This window comes from Rhinopithecus roxellana, chromosome 2 (genome assembly GCF_007565055.1).
Source record: "Rhinopithecus roxellana isolate Shanxi Qingling chromosome 2, ASM756505v1, whole genome shotgun sequence".
Lineage (NCBI taxonomy): Eukaryota > Metazoa > Chordata > Mammalia > Primates > Cercopithecidae > Rhinopithecus > Rhinopithecus roxellana.
Window position 1 is genome coordinate 56417539 of NC_044550.1, and position 16582 is coordinate 56434120.

General features: G+C 35.8%; 1 protein-coding gene and 1 pseudogene across 4 annotated transcripts in view; one reads left to right on the plus strand and one right to left on the minus strand.

Moving 5' to 3' along the window:
• The window catches only part of LRBA (LPS responsive beige-like anchor protein), a 779214-nt gene that overhangs the window by 459892 nt on the left and 302740 nt on the right, over positions 1 to 16582 (minus strand). The window lies entirely within an intron of this gene.
• Positions 12721 to 13218, plus strand: LOC104669528 (annotated as a pseudogene).

Genomic DNA, 16582 nt, shown 5'->3' on the forward strand with positions numbered 1-16582 from the left:
AATTAGAATATTATAACATGTAAGAGCTATGGAAACAGACTGAATCAACTAGCAAATCTAAACAAAAAGAGAAGGTGTAGGATAAAGTCCCAAGGAAATCCAGTATGTAAACACAATAGAGAAAAAGAAAAAAATGCAATGGAGAAGGAGTGATTAAGAGAGCGAATAAGATTCTGCTGATGGTCAGGAAAGGGAGAACAGTCAACAGCATCAGATACTGAGATGAGGTTTATGAAAATGAAAAAAAAAAAGATAAACATTGGCTTTGGTTACACTGAGGTCAATGGTTCCCACTGAGAAGTTTCAAGGGAGGGTGGTGGTGGTGGTGGTGGTGGTGGTGGTGGTGGTGAAGGAAACAGATTCCCTTGAAGCCAGGTCGCCATGAGGAAGCTCAGACGAAAGAGAGACAATATATGAAGGAAGCTGACAAAGATTTACCATTAGACTGACAGCAAAGTACTATATTGAGTCAACCAATTCAAAAGCTAATCTCATTTGGAAATACCCCCACAGACACAACCAGAAATAATCGTTACTCTGGGTACCCCATAGCCCAGTCAAGTTAACACATGAAATTAACCACCAAAGTTTTTTTTCCACATTTTGGCTATTGTGAATAGTCCGCTATGAACGTGTACATACATGTATTTGTCTGAGTAACAACTTTCAAATCTTTTGGGTATATATATAGAAGTGATATTGCTGGGTTGCATGGTAACTCTATGTTTAAGTTTTTGAGAAAACAGTTTATGCGAAACTGTTTTTCATAACAGCTACACCATTTTACATTCCACCAACAGCATATGAAGGTTCCATCTTCACCAATGTTCATCATTGTCTTTTTACCTTAGCCATTCTAGTGGGTGGTTGTGGTTTGGATTTGCAGTTTCCTAAATGTGTCCAAATAATATCAAACATATTTTCATGTCTTTGTTGGCAATTTGTATTTCATTTTTGGAGAAAAATCAACTCAAGTCCTTTGCTCATTTTTTAATTGGATTGTCTTTTTGTTTTTAAATGGGAAGAGTTATTACATATTCTGAACATAAGACTTCAGTATATAAGTGATATAATATTTGCAAATCTCAGGCTGGGCACTGTGGCTCATGCCTGTAATCCCAGCACTTTGGGAGGCCGAGGAGGGTGGATTGCTTGAGCTCAGGAGTTCGTGACCAGCTAGGCAACGTTACAAAACTCTCTCTCTACCAAAAATACAAAAAAAAAAAAAAAAAAAAATCAGCTAGGCATGGTGGCACATGCCTGGAGTCCCAGTTACTCAGGAGGCTGGAGGCAGAAGGATTGCTTAAGCCTAGGAGGTCAAGGCTGCAATGAGCCACAATCTCACCACTGCACTCCAGCCCAGGTGACAGAGAGAGAGAGAGAAACCTTGTATCAAGTAAAAAAAAATTTGCAAATCTTATACTGTAGACTGTCTTTTCACTTTCTTGATAAAAGTAAAATATCTTGTGATGCACAAAATTTTTAATTTTGATGACATCCAATTATCTTTTTTTTTTTTTTTTTTGAGACGGAGTCTCACTCTGTCGCCCAGGCTGGAGTGCAGTGGCCGGATCTCAGCTCACTGCAAGCTCCGCCTCCCGAGTTTACGCCATTCTCCTGCCTCAGCCTCCCAAGTAGCTGGGACTACAGGCACCCGCCACCTCGCCCGGCTAGTTTTTTGTATTTTTTAGTAGAGACGGGGTTTCACCGTGTTAGCCAGGATGGTCTCAATCTCCTGACCTCATGATCCGCCCGTCTCGGCCTCCCAAAGTGCTGGGATTACAGGCTTGAGCCACCGTGCCCGGCCCAATTATCTAATTTTTATTTTCTTCTTCATGCTCATAGTATTCTAAGAAACTATTTCCAAATCCAAAGTCATAAAGGTTTACCACTATGTTTTCTGATAAGAATTTTATGGTTGTCATCACTGATGGGCTGATACTCTGCTAAAAACAATGGACAATTAAAAGTAATTAACAATTTAATCAAAAATATTTGCATTGTTACTACCCTTCTATTTTATATCATGTCATTTTATTATTTAAGCAGATTGTATTTAACAATATTATGTAAGGTAAAGAACAGAAAAGCAAAGTAGATTTGGGAAATAAGGCCAGTAAATACTTAAAACTGCCTAAATAATCATACACCATGCATCCGTTGGTCAAATCAGAATCTCAATAAGGGACCTGAAATATAACATATACTATAATTTTAAATAAACCCACAAGTGAAAACTATACCCAGGTTTCTATTGGTTGCTTATATATGAACCCATTAATATTTTAAAGAATGGCCATTTGAGATATTAAAACTAGTGAGCTGTAGGTATATGCTTATATTACAAAGAACGACATTACCTACAAGAAGTGCTTAAAGTAATGGAGAATAAAGAGCACTGAATTATAGGCATAATACTCTCTTTAGACAGATACGTGACTTGGTGATATCAGTAAACACCTTCCAAAAACACTATCTACATCAAAAAGCATCCCTCATATAATTGCTTTACAGTTTCTTAAATAAAGTACTGTAAAAGAAAAGACATAGATTTATTTATTCTTTTTGTTTCTCTTTTTATTGAGACAGGGTCTCATGCTATTGCCTCAGCTGGAGTGTAGTGGAACCATCATGGCTCACTGCAGCCTTGACACCCTGGACTCAAGAGCTGGGATGACAGATGCATGCCACCATGCTCAGTGAATTTTTTTTTAATTTTTTTGTATAGATGGTGTCACCCTATGTTGCCCAGGCTGGTCTCAAATTCCTGGACTAAAGTGATCCTCCTGCCTTGACTTCCCAATGTGTTGGGATTACAGGTGTGAGCCAACACATCCAGCCTATTTATTCTATTTAAAATTACTCTGCTATGTTATAATCAAAGACTCATTAAATAATGATGGTAATCAGTTCAACTTGTAGATCTGTGTAACTGCTTATATCTATGCTTAAAAAGAGAAAACAGGTGTCTGAAATTACATATCTTTAAAAATAATCTAGTAAGATATTCTAAGAAAACAAAATGTAGGCCTGGCACAGTGACTCCCACCTGTAATCCCAGTACTTTGGGAGACTGAGGTGGGCAGATCACGAGGTCAAGAGATTGAGACCATCCTGACCGACATGTTGAAACCCTGTCTCTACTAAAAATACAAAAATTAGCTGGGCATGGTGGTGTGTGCCTGTAGTCCCACCTACTCGGGAGCCTGAGGCAGGAGAATTGCTTGAACCCAGGATGCGAAGGTTTCAGTGAGCCGAGATCACACCACTGCACTCCAGCCTGGGCAACAGAGCGAGACTCCATCTCAAAGAAAAAAAAAAGAAAAAAAAAATCTAAATACCTTCTAAACTACCAGAAGGAAGCCACTCAGTGTGATTACATATCTGATATACATCAGATTCACATTTAAATAAACAAGTAAGATTAATATTTTGATTCCTTTTTAAGATTGATGAAAGCAAACCATTCACAGTATATAACTGCTGAACTCAGCCTATATAATTGTACTCTGAAAGAATTAAAAATATGTGGAAGTCTTACATTTTACGCATGAGGAAACACAAATGAACAGAAAAGGCCAACAAATTTTTCAGCAGCTGGAAATGCTAAATTTAATTACTGAAGAGAAATCATGCAGAGAAGTTGGCTGCTGAACATGATTTAGAAAGAATGCAGGAAGTCATGTAAAAGTATGAAGAAATTTTACAGTATCCAATAATACAAAACTTAGAATTCAAAAATATATGGATAATACACATGATCCTGAAAAAATCTATAGATTAGGAATACATTACAGTTTTAGACCCAAAGCAACAACAAAATATTTTTTAAATATTTAAACCTAGACCGTTAATATAACAGAAGTTATGAATTAATATTAAATATGAAACAAAATAGGTAACACTATTTGTCTTTAATTAGACAGAAAAAACAATCAAAACACTAAATGAATATCTAAGAATAAAACTTGTTGAAAGGAATATCTGTTGGAGAATTATATTTTCTTCTTCATAACAAATCTCTGACATAAGAATTTTATTTATACAACTTGTGATTTCAATTCTTAGAATTTATATATATACATCTATATAAATATATAATATATACAAGCACACACGATACAAGTACATACACATGAATAATATTTCCTTGTATGGAAAACTTACTTTTTATGTGTTCATCCATTGATAGAAAAGGTATTTGAATAGTTTCGTCACTTTAATTTGCATTTTTTCATTACAACTGGTATTCTCCTTCCTGTTCATACCTTTCCCAATTGTCTATGAATCTTGATATTCTCAAATTTTATAATTTTACATATTTAAAAATAAGTAAAATTTCTTCACCCAAATTTTTTCTTTATTTTCAGTTTTAATGTTTGTTAACTTTTCATTGTAGAAATATCTAACATGACGAATCTACTGATATACTCCTTTGACATTATCTGGTATGTTTAAAACACCAGAAAATTATTATCTTCAGAAACCTGAAAAATGTTATGCTGTGTTCTGATACCTGAGCCATAATACAATCCCCACATTTAATTTCCGAAAGCACAAAAAATCAGAATGCTCAGTATATGCTCACATGAAGATGTTATTTTAAGTAAAAAAGAAAAAAGCAAGGTACACAACAGTATGTACATGATACATCCACCCATGTAAAAGAATACAAAACGTATTTGTATGCCCTGTATAAAATATTTCAGGGGCAGAGGGGAACGTAAGACTGATAATACTTTTTTTTTTTGAGACGGAGTCTCGCTCTGTCGCCCAGGCTGATTCCCCTAAGACAGAAAAGTTTTTCCTGTAAACTCTTTTGTGTGCTTAGAACTATGAATATATTATCCATCTTTAAAACAATATTTAAATTTTAAACATTTAGATGGATGTTGGCTTCTAAGTAGGATGTACAAAAGTTGCAAGAAATTACTGCTCCAACACTAATGATAGGATGCAAAGAAACATAAATGAACTAAATTCCAGAAAGTGTCCCATCCTAAAATCTTACCTTCTTTCATCCCTAGAAGATCTATTCTTAAAGTTGAAAATACTACGTTAAGTAAAACAAGTCAATCACAAAACGCTGCATATAAAACTATAATTACAATGTTATCAAATCAGCAGAATAGGCAAATCAATTACAGACAGAAAGCAGATTCATGGTTGTCTAGCGGTAATTTGGGGACAAATGGGGAGTGACTAATAAACGGTCCAGGGTTTCTTTTTGGGGTGATTAAACTGTTCTAAAATTGATTGTGATGATGGTGGCAGATCTGTCAACACACTAAAAACCAATGAATTGTACACTTTAAATGGGTGAATTGTAAATTATATGAATTATATCTCATTAAATTTGTTTTTTAAAATATTGTTCAGTACTTGAGACATTTCTGTAAGTTTTGGTTGTCCCAACATTTTTTTTAAAAAATTAAAGAAGTTTAACAACTATTTGTAATGTGTGGTTCTTCAATGGATACCTGTTAGAAGAATTAGGGTGGTAAAGACATTTTTAAAACAACTAGGGAAATCAGGATATTAAGTATTAGAACACATTCGTGAATTATTGTCACTGATTTTTACAAATGATAATGATATTGTAACTATATAGGAAAACATCCTCATGTTTTAAAGATTCATACTAAAGTACTAAGTGGTCAATTGTCACAAAGTCTATAATGTACTTTAAAACACTTCAGCAAGAAATAAAAATCAAGCAAATTGTTAAATGTAGATAATGGGTGTTCATTATACTATTCCCTCTACTTTTATATATTTTTATATTTACATAATAAAAAGAGAAAAGCCAAAAAAATGTTCCATTAACTTAATGACTGGGTGATGAATGATAAGGAAAAAAATTTATGAAACACAATATAAACCCTTGAATTAGTCCCTAAGAAACATGAGAGTCATATGTAGTAAAGAAAGCTTGGCAAACCAAAGAGAGATCGTTTTGGAGAAACTGATTAAAAGCATTTAAAGAAAATAAGATTAGAGTCCTATATAATACAAATAAAAATATCTCAGATATTTTAAAGATTAAAAATCAATCAGGTACATTGGTTTATGCCTGCAATCCCAGCACTTTGGGAGGTCAAAGTGGGAGGATTAGTTGAGCCCAAGAGTTTGAGACCAGCCTGGGCAACAGAGTGAAATCCCCATCTCTTCCAAAAACAGAAAATTAGCCAAGCATGGTGTCACACACCAGTAGTCCCAGCTGCTTAGGAGGCTGAGGTAGGTGGATTGTTTGAGCCCAGGAGTTTGAGACCAGACTGGGCAACATAGCGAGTCCCCGTCAATACAAAAAGTTTTTTAAAAAATTAGCTAGGCATGCTGGCACACACCTGTGGGGCCAACTACTCAAGAGGCTGAGATCACTTGACCCCAGGAGGTCAAAGCTGCAGTAAGCCATGATCACGCTAACACCCTACAGCCTGGACAACAAAGTGAGACACTGTCTCAAAAATAATAATAATAATAATAATAATAATATATATATCCTTACATATATTCTATACGTTTATATATATTATTTATATATTTATTATATATATTCTAGATTTTCACATAAAAAATATATATATTTAAACCACATATATATAAATATATATAAAACCAATAAAAATTGTTAAAATGTTTTTATATATATAAATACATAAAACCACAGAGAAACAAGAAAAAAGTATATATATATAAAACCACGGAAATTCTAGAATACACAAGAGAACACTTAAATAATCTTGAAATGTAAAATAATTTACTAAACTTAAAAATAAGGAAAGCTATAATAAAGGAAAAACTTTAAATTAAATTGTATTACAATTTAAGAGACTATAAATCTATAATACAAATCATGATAAAAAGAAAGTTCTGGGGGAAAATATTACAACAAATAAAACAGGAAAAAACCCTTATCATATAAAGTCATATAAAAATCAATAAGAAAATCGCTAACACAGATTTTGTTTTAATGAGCAAAGGAAACAAATAGACGTTAAAAACATTAAAACTATCATGATTATAATGAAGCAGTGTTCATTCTCACTAGAAATTAAATGCAATGCGAACTGTAAACAAGATTCTACATGCTTTTATTTATCAAACTGAAAATTATTCAATTATCGCAATGGAACACAGAAACAAGAAAAAAGTATAAAGTTTCTCAAAATTCATTCTCTGATCCTAGATTTTCACTTAAAAGACTTTAGACAACTAAAAAATCAGAAACGTAAATAAAGATTTCTGAACACTAAATTCCTCAAAGCTTTATTTACAAAAGCAAAATATACATAATTTAAATGTGTAAGAATGGAGACTGATAAAATAAATAAGTACATATTTATATTGGAAATATAAATAGCTGTTACAAATCACATTTTCAAAAATTTTCACAAATGGCAAATTGCTAGCAATACATTATTTTATTGTCAGATTTTAAAGAAGCATGCATATGACTCTAATTTGGTGAATGGGTAGATTCAGTTAATAAGTTAAATGAGTATATGTGTATAAAACAAAAAGAAAATAGGGGGCCGGGCACGGTGGCTCACGCCTGTAATCCCAGCACTTTGGGAGGCCGAGACGGGCGGATCACGAGGTCAGGAGATCGAGACCATTCTGGCTAACATGGTGAAACCCCATCTCTACTAAAAAATACAAAAAACTAGCTGGGCGTGGTGGTGGGTGCCTGCAGCCCCAGCTACTCGGGAGGCTGAGGCAGGAGAATGGCGTAAACTCGGGAGGCGGAGCTTGCAGTGAGCTGAGATCAGGCCACTGCACTGTAGCCTGGGCGACAGAGCGAAACTCCGTCTCAAAAAAAAAGAAACTAGGGTAAAAAATAGATAGGACCTTTGCATTAGCTTCGCAACTTGTTTTACATCTATAGTTATTTCAAATTAGTCAAAAACAAAAAGCAAAATCCAACAAAGATAAACAGATGTTCAAGCTAGACAATAAATGACTTTTATTATTTACATTTCTTATTTTCTAAATTTCCTATATTAAAAAATACTTCATTTCTATAATTAGAAAAATAAACATTTTTAAATTTAAAAATCCATCACTGAGGAAAAAAGCAACCACTTAGGAGAAAAATTGAATAATTTATCATGATTAGCTCTAAAATTGGTATATACATTGCCCTAAAATACATAACACTAAAATATGTAATTGTTAAAACGTTTCACATTCCTTAGAACTGTCAAGAATATGTTCAATAATATAATATATTATTACAATAGGAAAACACTGCCATGAAGTCGACAGAGGCAATGGGGACAGACTGTCCTGGGTTATTGTTATGAAACCTGGGTTCCAGTTCAGAATCATGGATTTAATTGTTCTGTGATCAAAGCTAAATCACATTCACTCAATCTACCTTGCATACATACATCAAAGATGTGTCGTGGTACTGAAATGAGACAATGCGTACTAAATCACTTAATAGATGATATTAGAGAGGCCACATGCAAAAAGATCATCAGTTTATACTGGGTATCAGACTACCGGGTTCAAGTTCAAGCTTCATTACATACTAGCTATATGACCTAGAACAAATCACTGAGCCTCGCTATAGTTTTCTCATATGTAAAACTGGGCTGAAAATAATAACATTTACCTCAAAGGATTGTTTGATAATTTATTGTATATTTGTTAAGAATTCAGAAAAATAAGTGGTACTATAAAAATGTTTATTTTTAGAAATTTAAAAGTACTCACAAAAATGTTCACTATTTTAATAAAAATATTTTGCTTGCTAATTGGAAAAACATATTTGAATTCTTCATCTAAAAATATATAGAGACTGCTATATTTGCCAGACATAGCAGCTCATATATATAATCCCAGCACTTTGGGAGGCCTGAGCTCAGGAGTTTGAGACCAGCCTGGGCAATATGATGAAACTCCATCTCTACAAAAAACAAAACAAAAATTAGCCAGGTGTGGTGGTGTGCACCTCTAGTCCCAGCTACTTGGGAGGCTGAGGTGGGAAAATCACTTGAATCCAGGAGGTTCAGGTTGCAGTGAGCCAAGACTGCACCACAACATTCCAGCCTGGGTGACACAGTGAGACTCTGTCTCAAAATAATAATGGTAATAATAATCATAATAATAATCAGTGTTTTCATGGTCTTTATTTAATAAAAAAAGACTCCATTTTCATTACTTCAAAAAAACTGAGAGACCACCTGGTTTGCAGTTCTACTGAAGCTAGCAACAAGTGAGCTCTACAGCATGTTAGATAAAATTCAAAGCAACATTGGCCCAAAGAACATTTGAAAATTCTTACTGAAGTGGATTTTAACTCATATACATTCCTAAAAGTAAAATCACTAAGTGATAATCATCAGCACATATGTTTTACAGATATATCACATTAGTTCAAAGAAACTAAAATTCTGAAAGACAACATTCTTTACAAAAATGATTGCCAGGAAACGTGTATATTAACACATGCACAATGTTTACAAGGTACAATGTTCTGCATGACATAATTTTTTTCATAAATATTCTGTTTATAACCATAAGATTCAGAAACAAAGTTAAGATGTACAGCTAATCAATGATGTCATGACATTCATGGAACCTCTCCATAAACCAACAGCATAAAACGTCAAGGATATCCCACTCCAATGATAAGCATCCAATGAACTAAAGAGATGCACATTGCACATCTACACTGTCATCAATCCTTTGATAATAAATGAAACAAGTCAGCTACTTTACAACCACAAATGGTACATTCAAAAGATGACAACATCTCTTTTTTTGCAGAAGGAGGTAACTAGCAGTAGATAAAATTCAGTTATATTATTTAAGAATGTACAGCATGAATTCAAGGCTGAATACAGATAACCTTTAAAATATAAGCTGTCTCAAAAAAAAAAATGACTCATCCTGCAGAGTATTGTTTAAGAGCAATACAGTTAAAACATGAACATGCTTCAACCAATTGAAGTTTGTTGAAAAAGGGTAAAGACTAGTATACACAAGAAAAAATATACGTTTGCTCTCTTAAAATTGACTCTGATGTAGAAGACATGAACAAATATATTTTCTTTGCTAAAATTTTAAGTAAAAACAATGTTTATTTGGAAATATTTCTTGTTTTATTTAGATATTTTATTGTAACACCTTAAAATATTACTATACAATATTGTAAATCTCACAGCACAATAATGATTAAAATGAAAAACTGTATTAGACAAAACATAAAATTAAATAGCTTAGAATAAAGCTGTAATGTATTCCAGGATTAGATCTTATTCACACATTCTTTAGAAATCTAATAAAATTTGAACCAAATTCATAGATTAGTAATTGGAAGACAGAGTACCCGGATATGGATCCAAGCTGTAACTCTAGGTTATTTCTGCTTTATGCTATTTTCAAACTTATAAAATGAGGGATAAAATCCATACTACCTCAGAGGTTTGTTGTAAGAATTAGTTACTACTTATACACACCTCTAATAGCTACTGAAATAGCATAAGGATTCATGAAATATTAGCTACTGTTGGCACCATCATTCTTTACCTAAATCGAAAATATATATACTGTTCAATTTAATCTCTTTCACGACAGAGTGTTTTAGAAACATTTCTTCAATTTTCAATTCCACATTTCCACCTTCCTCGTTCTCTCTCATTCATACACCAATTCTACGTTTACTCCATTATTCTCTCTCATTCATACACAAAAGAACACATACATACACTACCCACCACCACAATCACTAAATTTCAAATTTTTAAAAAGTGCACTCTTAACCCACAGTTACAACAAAGAAAACTTCTCCATAATTAATTAGAAAGTACACTAAGAAATAGGTTCCAGGTTAGGATGGTAGGCTGATATTGCAATTACATTTTTCTTCTTCCTCAATTCCAAAAACAAATCAGCAAAAAATAAATAAATAAATAACAAAAATAATTTTTAAAAATAATGAAACAATGTAAGGAACACACCATAAATCACCAAACATCAAAAAATTGGTTGCCAAGGGGAACAAAAACAAACTGGTTCTAGAACTGAGGGAGCAACAAAGCTTAGTTCTTAATCATGTCCCCATGCCCCCAAAGCAACATTGGTAAGTTGACAAAATTCTGATAATTTTCTTAATGCCTTCAAATACAGAGAGAAACAGATTGAGTAGGTAACATTACCTCTTTCTCCTTCTACCTGGAGATGTCAGAAAAACTTACAGAACAAATACTGATGAAGCAAGAAACTGAAAAATGGTGCTGATTCACTAAAACTGAAGTAAACTCGACTCGACTCTCTTCTGTTAAATGACTGAGGAAAATGATTCAAAGCCGAAGCACATCTTCCCATGAGAACTGTCTATAGTCTAACGAGATAGAATGAACTTGGTAGGAAATATTGAACAAAATCTTAGAAAAAAATTGAGGATTTCTAAGAAAGTCCCCTCACCTATTTCAAATAGTGCTTTCTCTTCATGATAGGCTATAGGATACTCTACAAAAATCAAACTGTAGCTCAGATGGGGGAAATATTACCTTTACACAGAGGATGGAGAGGAAAGTAAGTCACTAAGATATCCCGTTGTGTAAGCCAACAGAATATCTGCACAGAGCATTCTAACAATGAACACAACGAAACAAAAAAGCATGGTAGCTACACAAACATGCAGCACCAATCAATCAACAAATAGATAAGTTAATAGATTTAAAATAAAACTTTAGAAAAGACAAAAAATCTGATGAGAAAATATAACTCAAAGAAAATTATTCATGATTATTTTTTCTATTGAACAACATAACAAAAACATAATGCAAATAAAATTCAAAATAAAGTAAGTGACTAAGGAAAGAGGCTAAAGTCCTAAATAAACAAAATTAGAAACAAAACATAAGCTTTATAGACATAATAAATAAGTTACAAATAAATATCCCAGAAAAAATAAAACATTAAAACATTAAAAATGTACTTACTGGTGGAAAAATAAGGCTAAGGGTTAAAGAAAGTCAAGCAACTAAGGAATAACTAATATATGTGAAAGACAAACATATAGCTAACATAATATTATTAAGTGTTACTAAGTAAGGAAAAACAAAACAAAGTGAAAATGGTATTTCAAATCTAAAAAATTTGCTAAGAACTGAAGGAAAAGTCAGAATCTGCCGATTATAACAAGAAACTATGTCCCAGGATAATTTGATAAATAATGTTCAATATTGAGCCATATTCCTCTTTTTTTTTTTTTTTTTTTTTTTTTTGAGGCGGAGTCTCGCTCTGTCGCCCGGACTAGAGTGCAGTGGCGAGATCTCAGCTCACTGCAAGCTCCGCCTCCCGGGTTCACGCCATTCTCCTGCCTCAGCCTCCTGAGTAGCTGGGACTACAGGCGCCCGCCACCTCGCCCGGCTAGTTTTTGTATTTTTAGTAGAGACGGGGTTTCACCGTGTTAGCCAGGATGGTCTCGATCTCCTGACCTCGTGATCCGCCCGTCTCGGCCTCCCAAAGTACTGGGATTACAGGCTTGAGCCACCGCGCCCGGCGAGCCACATTCCTCTTAAAGAATTTTGTGGACAAAGAAATCACAGGCAGAAGACACAAAAAGCAAATCAAAAATTGAGGCAAAATATCAGACTGTCCTCTGAAAGCAACATTCAAAGTCAAAAGATAACAAAGCAATGTCTACAAAGTTCTAAGGGAATTTAAGTGTTACCCAAAAAAATTAAGTTAAGCAAGGCAGTCATGGCACAGAAAGAGGGAGATGTTAGAGATTACAATTTTACTGAAGAACAGAAGGCGATCAAGGCCAACTATCCACCAGTCAATAGGAATTACGAGTGTCTGGATCATACAGCAGATGTCCAGTTACACACATGGGGAGATACTTTGGAGGAAGCATTTGAGCAATGTGCAATGGCCATGTTTGGTTACATGACAGATACTGGGACTGTGGAGCCTCTCCAAACAATAGAAGTAGAAACCCAAGGAGTTTCTACTTTTCTTTTTCACTTTTTAAATGAGTGGCTTTGTAAGTCCAATGCTGATGAATTCTTCATACCCTGGAAAGTAAAAGTACTTTGTATTGATCAAAAACATTTCAAATTACAATCAACTGGGTGCAGAGAAGAATTTTCATTGTCCAAGTACCCTCACGGAACAGAAGTCAAAGTTATAACATATTCGGCAATGCAGGTCTATAATAAAGAAAACCCAGAAGTTTTTGTGATCATTGACATTTAAGACCAAAAAAGAAAAGACTCCTAAGAACTGTTTTTTATTTTTTTTCTCTTCCTTTGGGGAAGACAATGTGAATTAATTTCTACAGTATCTTTTGATATACGGTAACTGTAGAACAGAAATTTATAACGTTTTTTTCTTTTTTTTTTTTTCTGAGATGGACTATTGCTCTGTCACTCAGGCCGGAGTGCAGTGGCATGATCTCGGCTCACTGCAGCCTCTGCCTTCCAGGTTCAAGCAATTCCCATGCTTCAGCCTCCCGAGTAGCTGGGACTACAGGCATGTGCCACCTCATGCCTGGCTAATTTTTGTATTTTTAGTAGAGATGGGGTTTCACCTTGTTGGCCAGGATGTTCTTGAACTCCTGACCTCAAGTGATCCGCCTACCTTGGCCTCCCAAAGTGCTGGGATTATAGGTGCGAGCCACCACACCTGGCCAGAAATTTATAACTTGAACTGTGACTTTCAGAAATGCAAAATCAGGGCACATCCTTGGTCTGTGTTCCCCAAAGAGTCAAACTTTAAAGAATTCTTCAATTCCTAGGGGGCAGTTATGGTCATTCATTTGTTGATTATCTGCTGTGGCAGCAGGTGCCTCATGCCCTTCCATTGCAATGTGAGCCCTCCAGCCTCCCCCTAGAATGGAACGCTGATGTCAGCAGCAGCCTGGTACTAAACCCAATTTGGAAAAAAAAAAAATAATTTGAGAAAATATATTTCCACACCCAGAAGAAAAATATATAAAGTTAAGCAGAATGCCATTCAAATATAAAGACAGCAAGCAAATATTCTTAAACATGGAAGAACCTTAAGTTTACAACACACATAAGCCCCTTGTGGAAAACAGAATAACCATGAAATGCAGCCAATTAAGAACTGAGTCAAAAGAAAGAATCCAGAAATTAAGTTGCGACTAATAAAAGGGGGTGAAATGAAGAGTGTGTATTGAATTCACCTAAATAAAGAACAAAAATTCAAGTACTACAAGAAATGTGATTATAAACATGAATGTTATAAATTTAGACAACATGAAAATTAAAATATAACTTTAAAAATAGTTTTTATAAATATTTTATAAAATAGGAGGTGAGGGTAGAGAAAAGAAAAGGAACATACAAGTGTTTAATATCCTCAGCTTCCATAAGAGGGTATGAATTGACATATGTAACATAAAAATCAGCAACATCAGAGAAGGGTAGAGCACAATGGCAGAATACAGGCCTATCCCGTTCGTTCACCCTGCTGCAACACCAAATTTTAACAATTATCTGCACGTAGTAAAGCACCATCACAAGAACCAAAAATCAGGTGAGTGATCACAGTACTTGCTTTTAACTTCATATCATGGAAAGAAGCATTGAGCGGGGCAGGAGAGACAGATTTGAATGACTGATGCCACCTCTGCCCCATCGCCCATCAGTGGCCATGCACTGCAGACAGAAACTACACTTTGAGGAAAGAGAGTTCAGTGACTGGAGGACTTTACATTCGTCTCAGTGCTGCCCTGTTACAGCAGAGAATGAAGCTATGCTCGGCTCCTTCCACAGAGGGAGCATGAGGACCAGCCCTAGCCAGAGGGGAATCACATACCCCATGGGACAGAACATGAGTTTCTTGCAAGTCTCACCACCCAGGCTAAAGTACTCTAGGGTCCTAGATAAACTTGAAAGGCAGACTAGGACCCAAGGACTGCAATTTCTAGGCACCTCCTAGTGCTAGATTGGGCTTAGGACCAGTGAACTAGGGTGGCATGTGACCTAGAGAGACACCAGCTTGCATGGCGAAGGAAGTGCTTGCATCATCCCTGCCCTAATCCCAGGCAGTGAAGCTCTCATAGCAATGAAAGTTACTCCCGGTTCTGCTTAAGGAGAGGAAAGCAAAGAATAAAGAGGACTTTGACTTGGACACCAGCTCAGCCACAGTAGGAGAGGGCACCAGGCAGAGTCATGAGGCCCCATTCCCAGGCCTTAGCTCTCGGATGGTATTTCAATTCTAGACACAAACTGAATCAAAAGGGAAGCCACTGTCTTGAAGGTGAGAACCCAGGCCTGGTAGGATTCATCACCTGAAGATTAAAGAACTCTTGGGCCCCGAATAACCAGCAGTGATAATGAGGGGAATATATCATGTGTCTTGGGCTCTGAGACTTACTAGCTTCAGGGGTGACCCAGCATATTCCCAGCTATGGTGCCTAGAGTGAAACACTACTAATTTTTCAGAAAAGCAGAGGGGAAAAATAAAGGGAACTTTGTCTTGCATCCTATGTACCAACTCGGCTGGGGGCAGAGCAATAAGCTGGCTCTTGGGGTCCCAAAGTCCAGGCTTAGGCTCTTGGACAGCATTTCTGGATCTGCTCTGGGACAGAGGGGAGCTCACTGCCCTAAAAAGCGAGTCTCAGGTGTGGCAGCATTCACCACAAGCTGCAAGAAGAGTCCCTAGGCTCTCAGTAAACATCAGTGGTGGTCTGAAGGAATCCCCTGTGGACCAGTGGTGGGGTTGGCCACAGGGAGAGGCACCTCTGCCTATGGAAAGTGAAGAAAAGAGTAGGAAAGACTGTATTGTGGTTTGAGTGCAGGCATAACGACAATAGAATAGAATATTATCAAGTAAATTGCTAAGCTGTTTAACTCCAGTCCGTGGCTCCCAGACAGCACCTCTGGACATTCCTGGAGCCTGTGGGAACTCATGGTCCTGAAGGGAAGAAACTTGGGCAAGACCCAGTGCTGTGCAGGTTTCAGGTCTAACCCAGTGCAGTCCCAGTCGTGGTGGCCACAGACTTAATTGCACCACTACATCCTCAGTTCCAGCTGGCTCAGCAAAGAGAGACAGACTCTGTCTGTATGGGAGAAAAGGAAAAGAACAAGAGTCTCTGGCTGGTAATCCAGATAATTCTTCCACATATTATCTAAGACCACCAAAACGGTACCTCTACGAGTCAGCAAAAAACACAGACTTATTGGGGTTGGGGTCCAAGTCCTTTCAAATACCTGGAAAGCCTTCCCAAGAAGAACAGTCACAAGCCCAGACCGTGAAGAGTATAATAAATAACTAACTCTTCAATGCTCATAGACTGAAGAACATTAGCAAGTATAAACATCACCCACAAAAACATGACCTCACCAATGAACTAAATAAGGCACCAGGGAACAATTCTGAAGAAACAGAGACATACGACAACTCAGATAGACAATTCAAAATAGCTGTTTTGAGGCAACGCAAAGAAAATCAAGATAACACAGAGAAGAAATTCAGAATTCTATCAGATAAATTTAACAAAAGGATTAAAGTATTTTTTTAAATCAAGCAGAATGAGTCGGGAGGTGGAGGTTACAGTGAGCTGAGATCCTACCACTGTACTGCAGCCTGG